The sequence below is a fragment of the Staurois parvus genome, unplaced genomic scaffold, assembly GCF_062004578.1.
Source record: "Staurois parvus isolate SC_StPar_1 unplaced genomic scaffold, SC_StPar_1.0 ptg000014l, whole genome shotgun sequence".
Classification (NCBI taxonomy): domain Eukaryota; kingdom Metazoa; phylum Chordata; class Amphibia; order Anura; family Ranidae; genus Staurois; species Staurois parvus.
In genome coordinates, this window is record NW_028317810.1 from 13,496,033 (window position 1) to 13,505,282 (window position 9,250).

The following is a 9,250-nucleotide window of genomic DNA, read 5'->3' on the forward strand; positions in this document are numbered from 1 at the left end:
AGATGGACAATGACCCAAAGCATACTGCAAAAGCAACCAAAGAGTTTTTTAAGGGAAAGAAGTGGAATGTTATGCAATGGCCAAGTCAATCAGCTGACCTGAATCCGATTGAGCATGCATTTCACTTGCTGAAGACAAAACTGAAGGGAAAATGCCCCAAGAACAAGCAGGAACTGAAGACAGTTGCAGTAGAGGCCTGGCAGAGCATCACCAGGGATGAAACCCAGCGTCTGGTGATTTCTATGCGTTCCAGACTTCAGGCTGTAATTGACTGCAAAGGATTTGCAACCAAGTATTAAAAAGTGAAAGTTTGATTTATGATTATTATTCTGTCCCATTACTTTTGGTCCCTTAACAAGTGGGAGGCACATATGCAAACTGTTGTAATTCCTACACCGTTCACCTGATTTGGATGTAAATGCCCTCAAATTAAAGCTGACAGTCTGCAGTTAAAGCATATCTTGTTCATTTCATTTCAAATCCATTATGGTGGTGTATAGAGCCAAAAATGTTAGAGTCAGGTCCATAAATATTGGGAAATCGACACAATTCTATCAGTGCACATCACTGCCCATCAATGCTGCCATTCAGTGCCCATCAGAGATGCCTGTCAATGCCCATTAGTGCTGCCTATAAGTGCCTCTTCCTCAGTGCAGTCCATCAGTGCCACCTATCAGTGGCACTGTTTTGGTGCTCTATGGAATTGAGATCTGGACTCATTGCTGGCCAGTTCAGTACTCTCCAGCGCTTTTTCTTAAACCATTTCTGGGTGCTTTTTGACGTGTGCATTGGGTCATTGTCCTCCTGTAAGACCCATGACCTGTGACGGAGACCCAACTTTCTGACACTGTGCCGTACATTGCACCCCAGAATTCTTCAGTAATCTTCAGACTTTTTTATGTTTCTGTGTCAGCAGTGGGGTCCTGGATCTCCTACCATAGCTTCCCCTTTCATTCAGATGGGAACGTATAGTGCGTGCTGACACAGTTGTACCCTGTGGAAATTGATCGAGGATCTTTAGCCACCATTCAAACAATCCTTCATTGCAATTTAAGATCATTTTTTCTCTTTCATCCACGTCCAGGGTTCAGATTAGATACAGTGCCATGGGCTGTAAACATCTTGACAATGTTGCGCACAGTGGACACAGGAACATTAAGAACTCTGGAGATGGACTTGTAACCTTTAGATTGTCCATACTTTTCCACAATTTTTGCTCTCAAATACTCAATTATTTGCTGCTCTTCTCCATGCTCTGTGGTACACAGAGATACACAAAAGAAAGGTTGAATCAATTTTTGCACAATTTTAACTGTCGGTGTGATTTCTATATTGTCAGCACTTATTAAATTAATACAGGTGAGTTTTTAATTACAAAGTACAGGAGCATCACAAACTTGAAATGCAATTATTTTTTAAATTTTTGAGAAGGTGCCAGTCCATTTTTGGAGTTTTGGGTGGAATGTGTCAGATTTGGCTTTGACAGAAATGCAGGAGTGCCAATATTTTTGGCCATGACTATACATTGTCAATTCTTTCTATGCATTGAGGGCTAGTTCACACTAGCTGCAGTTCAGTGCGCTTTTTTTCTGCATCAAAAATGCATGCACAGTGTTTTCCATGTATTCCAATGGCCCTGGTTCACATTAGTGCAGTCAGTTCCAGTCAGTTTCCAGGGCAGGGTCAGTTTCTGCACAGAACTATACTGGAACATGGCAAACTGCATCAAAACTGCACCAGAACTGCATGTGGTATAAACTGTAAGCAAAAACGTATCTGGAATGCATCCAGAGTGCATTTTTGTAGTGTGAACTGGCCCTTAAGGAAACATCATCATATATTTGCTTACACTACTTAGATGATTTAGAGAAAAAAATGCTTAGTTCTAAGAAGTTGCTAATATATATTATCATCTGGAAATAAACAATACAAAGCCATTGTAAGGGTATCATAATTGCTGAACAAAGAACATACCATGGTTCTAGCACCAGCGCTAGGGCAGTAAGCCTGAACCTAAAAGTTAACAATAATACAATTGTTCTATAAATTTGAACAAATTATATGAGATGTTTAAAGAAAGAATTCCAGGCAAAATTATTATTTCCCCATGCGGTGGGGCTCGGAAACCAAAGATATACTTACTTTAATCGGCTGATCCTCCAAGCGCAAGATCGGTCCCCGCCGCTCCTGCCCCCACACTGTTCCTCTCACTTGATACAAAGTAAAAAAAATTTTTTTTTTTCAAAATTGTGATTATTTTTACTAAAGACATGTAGCAGAATACATTTTGACCTAAATGTATGGTTAACTTTGAGTTTACTATATCATTTTTATAGCCGAAAGTAAAAAATATAGTTTTTCTTCAAAATGTTCAGTCTTTTTTTGTTTATAGCAAAAAAATTTAAAACGCACAGGTGATCAAAAGCTCTTTGTGTGGAAAAAAAAGCTCTATTAATACATAATGCTGATTTAATTTATGTACAGCATTGCATGACCGCACAATTGTTAGTTAAACTAGTGCAGCACTGTACAGCAAAAAATGGCGTAAATTGCAGTATATGCACCATAGTTTGTAGATGCTATAACTTTCACACAAATCACTCAATATACACATATTAGGATTTGTTTTACCAAAAACATGTAGCAGAATACATTTTGGCCTAAATGTATGACTAACTTTGAGTTCACTATATATTTTTTTATAGCCGAAAGTAAAAAATATTGGGTTTTTTTTTCAAAATTTTGATCTTTTTTTGTTTATAGTGCAAAAAATAAAAGAAAGCTCAATTTGTGTGAATAAAAGGACATTAATTTCATTTGGGTACAGCATTGCATGACTGCGCAATTACCAGTTGAAATAGTCCAGCGCTGAATAGCAAAAAATGGCCTGGTCATTAAGGGGGGTAAATCCCGAGGATGGCAAGTGGTTAAGGAACATTTTTGTCATTATTTCCCATAATATGCAGATATGTGACTTATCAGAGCATTGATAGTAAAGATATTCCCATTTCACAAGCAGTGAAATAAGCAGTATTTGTCTAACAAGCTCCGACTGCCATGATATTCCATTTTCAGAAAAACATGTTATAGTACATGGGTCGATTTTCCTCTCTTTCATGTGTGCAGAGAGAAGCAAATAATGGTTTATTCTATTCTCACCGTGTAATGTATTGGCTTCTGTTAAATTTGTATCCACACCCAAAGCTCTTTCTTGTAAATGATATAAGGGTAATCGGAGAGGTCTGAGAAACAGGATCCTCCATGTGTGAAAATAGAATTAGCTCAGTCCCATGGAACTGCAGGAAACCAAAACCATATCTGTGACGTCCAGGATAATTTACAATTTTCAACATTTATAAGGCACAAAGCAAACTATATACCCATCCCACCCATTAATTAAACCAACCATACCTTCGCAAATAAGAATCTAGCCAGTGAATGAGTATTTGTATTACCTATCTACAAGGGAGAAAATTATGAAGTTTGTAACATATCCAACACAAATAAAGACAATTCAAGTGACTCAAATTTAATGTGGACATGCTTAGAATTAAAGGGGAACTCTAGATAAATATAAAAGACCTAACGTAAAGCATCTTTGTAATCATTAATATACCATTCATTCATATACTTTTTTTAAATACAAGCAGTGTAACTATCTGAAATTGATCTGGTATTAACTTGCGGCAGTCTTTGTATGACAAGGATAAGAGCGGATATCTCTCTAAATTGAAGTGAATGTCCATTTCAAGAGAGTTGTTATTGCAGCAGGTAATACCATTGAAAGCTTTGCTGCCATCTCTTTCTCTAAAATTTTAGATTTTTCCTCACTTTCTATTTCTATGATTAGGGCAAATAGAGAGATAAATCTTCCTAGCAAAAACATACAGCTAGGTGGAGACAGAGGGTTTGCCACAACGTGGAAGGTTTGCCACGTTGTGATAGCTGCTTTACTTTTTCCCTTTTTGTCTTGCACTCACTATTTATTCTTTGATTATACAGCAATATAAACTTGACAGAGTATCTAACCCTTCCACACTCTATCAAAAACTAAAAAAACCCTTTATATCTATTTTATAGTATATACAGTACAATTTATTGCAGGGGTGCCCAAGCTTTTGAAGAGCAAGGATCACTTAAGTAATTTGGTAACCGGTCACGGGCCACAATGTAATAAAATGGTTCAGCATTTCAATGTTTTTTTATTTTGAATAGCATAATGAACATTCTCCTCCTGCAGCCAATGAATGTCAACGGGAGAGAGAGGTGGAGAAGCCTACTTTCAGCGTTGTCCAAATGTAAAACAGAATGTGACAGGGAGGCCAAACGGGCACCCTGGAGCATGGAGCGGGGTCTCCATTGTGACCCCTGATGCTAAACCTACACCTGCAGGGAAAAATTTTTTCCCGATCCCCCGAGAGGCAATCAGATATTCCCTGGATCAACTTTGCCTATAAATGTTAGTAACCAGTTATATTCTGTGTAGCTAAGAAATAATCCAGGCCTTTTTTAAAGCAATCCACTGAGCTGGCCAGAACCAACTCTTGAGGGAGTCTATTCCATATTTTCACAGCTCTCACTGTGAAGAAACCTTTCTTTGGAGATTAAATGTCTTTTCCTCCAGACATAAAGAGTGCCCCTTGTCCTCTGTGATGACCTCAGGGTGAATAGCTCTACACCGAGTTCACTATATGAACCACTGATGTATTTATACATGTTGATCATATCCCCCCTTAATCTCCTCTTCTCAAGAGAGAATAAATTCAGTTCCTCTAATCTTTCCTCATAGCTGATCTCCTCCATGCTTCTTATGAGTTTGGTTGCCCCTCTCTGTACTTTCTCCAGTTCCCCAATGTTCTTTTTGTGAATTGGTGCTCAAAACTGAACTGAATATTCCAGATGAGGTCTTACTATTGATTTGTACAGGGGTAATATGATATCTCTCTCTCTGGAGTCTATACCTCCTAGATTGTAAGCTCCAAGGAGCAGGGCCCTCCTTGCCCTCTTGTATTAAACTGTATTGTTGCTGTATTGTCTCCCGTTATATTGTAAAGAGCTGAGCAAACTGTTGGCGCTATATAAATCCTGTATAATAATAATAATAATAATATACCTCTTTTAATACAATAGAGGATTTTGCTCGCTTTAGAAATCACAGCTTGGCATTGCATACCATTTTGAAGCTTATGATCTACCAGAACTCCCAGATCCTTCTCTATAAAATATATAAATATAAAAAAAAAAAGGGTCCCAACACTGAACCCTGGGATACACCACTGACAACCCTAGACCATTCAGAGAATGAATCATTAACTACTACTCTTTGAATACGATCTTTTAGCCAGTTTTCTATCAATTTACATACAGATTTTTCCAAGCCTGTAGACTTTACCTTACACATTAGCCGTGTGTGGGGAACTGTGTCAAACGCTTTTGCAAAATCCAAGTATTCCACGTCCACCACCACTCTTCTTAAGGTTTTGGTCACCTCCTCATAGAAAGAAATCAGATTCGTTTGACAACTTCTGTCTTTCATGAATCTATGCTGTCTGTTGCTTAATATATTTTTTTCCAGAATTCATCTATGTGGTCTTTTATTAAATTCTCAAGTATCTTCCCAACTATAGAAGTTAAACTAATAGATCCATAATTACTTGGTAAAGATTTTGACCCCTTTTTAATTATCGGCATCACATTGACCTTACACCAATCCAGAGGTACTATGCCAGTCATTAAAGAGTCCCTAAAAATGGCTTAAGAAGCTGGCTGTTCACAAAGTGCTGTATCCAAGCATATTAATGGAAAGTGGAGTGGAAAGAAAAAGTGTGGTAGAAAAGGGTGCACAAGCAACAGGGATAACTGCAGCCTTGAGAAGCTTATGAAGCAAAGGTCATTCAAGAATTTAGGGGAGATTCACAAGGAGTGGACTATGGCTGGTGTCCGTGCTTCAAGAGCTACCACACACAGACGTATCCAGTACATGGGCTACAACTGTTGCATTCCTTGTTTCAAGCCACTCCTGAACCTGAGACAACATCATAAGCGTCTTACCTGGGCTAAGGAGAAAAAGGACTGGACTGTTGCTAAATGGTCCAAAGTCCTCTTTTTGTATGAAAGTAAAATCAAGGTCCCAGAGTCTGGAGAAAGAGTGGACAGGTACAGAATCCAAGTTGAATAAGTTCCAGTGTGAAGTTTCTACAGTCAGTGATGATTTGGGGAGCCATGTCATCTGCTGGTGTTGGTCCACTGTGCTTTATCAAGTCCAAAGTCAGCGCAGCCCTCTAACAGGAAATTCTAGAGCACATGCTTCCCTCTGTTGACCAGCTTTATGGAGATGATGATTTCATTTTCCAACAGGACTTGACACCTGCCCACCCTGACAAAAGTACCAATACCTGATTTAATGATCATGGTATCGCTGTGCTTGATTGGCTAGTAAACTAGGGCCACTTTAGACAGGATCCAATTAACCTACCATGTCTTTGGAGTGTGGGAGGAAACCAGAGTACCCAAAGGAAACCCACATAGGCACAGGGAGACATGCAAACTCCAGGCAGGTGGTGCTTTTGGCAAGAGGAAGATGAGAGACACCAGACCCAACAAAGCAGACGAGCTGAAGGCCGCTATCAAAGCAACCTGGGTTTCCATAACACCTCAGCAGTGCCACAGGCTGATTGCCTCTATGCCACGCCGCATTGATACAGTAATTCATGCAAAAGGAGCCTTGACCATATATTGAGTGCTTACTATACTGTACATGGACATACATTTCAGTAACCCAACAGTTCTGTATTGAAAATCCTTTTTTTTATTGGTGTAATATTCTAATTTTCTGAGATATTGAATTTCGGGTTTTTACTAGCTGTAAGCCTTAATCATCAAAATTAAAATAGATTATTGAAATATATCACTCTGCATATAATGAATCTATATAATGAATCTATATAATATGAGTTTCACTTTTTGAATTGAATTACTGGAAAAAATTTACTTTTTATTTATTTCAGGTGCTTATATAGCGCCGTCCATTTACGCAGCGCTTTACATATATATATATTGTACATTCACATCAGTCCCTAACCCTCAAGGGGTGTACAATCTAAGGTCCCTAACTCACATTCATACATACACATACTAGGGCCAATGTAGACAGGATCCAATTAACCTACCAGCATGTCTTTGGAGTGTGGGAGGAAACTGGAGTACCCGGAGGAAACCCACGCAGGCACAGGGAGAACATGCAAACTCCAGGCAGGTGGTGCCATGGCTGGGATTTGAACCAACAACCCTTAGTACTGCCAGGCAGAAGTGCTAACCATTTAGCCACTGTGCTGCCCTTTTTGATGATATTCTAATTTATTGAGATGCACCTGTATATGTATGGAGATAAAATTCACTTATTCTGTGGTTGGAAACTATGGCAAGATGTTTGGAGGAGCTTTTTATATATGCATTTATTCATATACATTTTGGATAAGTGTTGTAACACTTTTACTTTTGTAAGTCAAAGTAGACAGACAGGTTTGCAGATTGTTCTGTTCCTTATAGCTATGTTCACCATCTGAACTACAATCTGGCTCAGCAGGAGTGTGCATACCAGGGTGTGAACACCAGTTTGCATCAGCTATTTTCCATTTAATGAATTCAAAAGGGAAAGACTATTCAAAAGATGTGTGTAAGGTGACCTCGGACTGATATTATGATTGACATAATAGATCCCTGCACTAAAAAATGTTTAGACCACGCCCTAAACAACAAAGATAGACATGGCCACCTTTCATATAACTTAACTCACAAAATATTATTGAACCTCCTTTCTACCACTAAAGTAATGTGTGTGGACCAAGGTCATCTGCTACAATGCTTTATGTACCATAGGGACACAGATGCTTGTATTTCTGACCCTATATACCCTGAATAAAAGGACAGAAATCAAATTCCTATGCACTAGTTGGTGTTTATACAATCCTGTTTAATTAAATACCATACCTGGCAATTGTTTAAACCTAAATCTACATGTTGCTGCTTCAAAAACTGTGCTGGAAAAAACAGGGGCATTTTTTAAAATTTTACATGATAAAAGAATAACTATTCTTTAAAAATTATTGTTAGAAATCTGAATTTGTGGGCATATTTCTCAAATGAAATAAACATACATAACACACCCACAAATTCAAATTCACACAAACAACCCCAGTGCTCAGAGGACTGCTACAAAGTCTAATTGCTATGTGGATATATGAAACTTCACCTGGAACGCTCCATTGGTATGTTCCAGTTGAATCTGAGCCCTCCTCAGATAGGAGAATCTGATAGATAACTGTAAAAAAAAGCACACAGGAGGGTGCAAACACCTAGTACATTGCCCCAAGATTTACTAATAAAATGGACAGAAATCCAAATCCATAGTCACAAAAGAGGAAAAAAATGTATGCGTTGTATCACATCAAATCATCATCCAGTGTTGGTGTCATGTTACTTAACCTATGAACCACTATATCGCCAAACTGACGCATTTGAGAGGACGCACTCCCTTCCTCAGAGCTGTGTCCTACAAGTATCGAAATACAATACATTATATTATTTTTTCCATTTGGCTTCTATCCAGCACATAATGCCTGTAATACCTTTTATGGAATGTCCATTTCAATATCCTGGATGGTCGTGACACTGTATATATACATCTAAGTTACACTACCAAGAGATTCACCAGTTCTTTTGGATTAAACCCCTTGATGTAACCTATCAATGGGTCTGTTGCTGTGATACCCCTCCTATGCGGGGAGTGGTTGTTTAGTGTATGTGTATATATATGTATATAAATATATACATATATATCACACACACTGCTCACCATAAATGAGTACACCCCAACAGATTTGTCAGAAAACCTTTACTTTCCTTTCAGAATCAACATTTTCTATGGGACACTATACTACAAAATACTCCCACAAATGTGGGCCATTGATTGCAAACAAGATTTGTTAATTTGCACACACACACAAAAGTGTTTTTCCTAAAAATTTAATTCAAGACTATGTTGTAAATATGAATATACCCCAATGAAAATCTTAGGAGCAATGCTAAAGTTTATACAACAAAATCCTAATTCACAACAATTCAGCTACAGGTGAGTCTAATTATTCATTAACCGCATTCCCGCCGCCCTATAGCAGATACACTTCTACAGGGTAGCAGGAGTGTGCAAAATCTTGTATATATACAGTGGGGATCGAAAGTTTGGGCACCC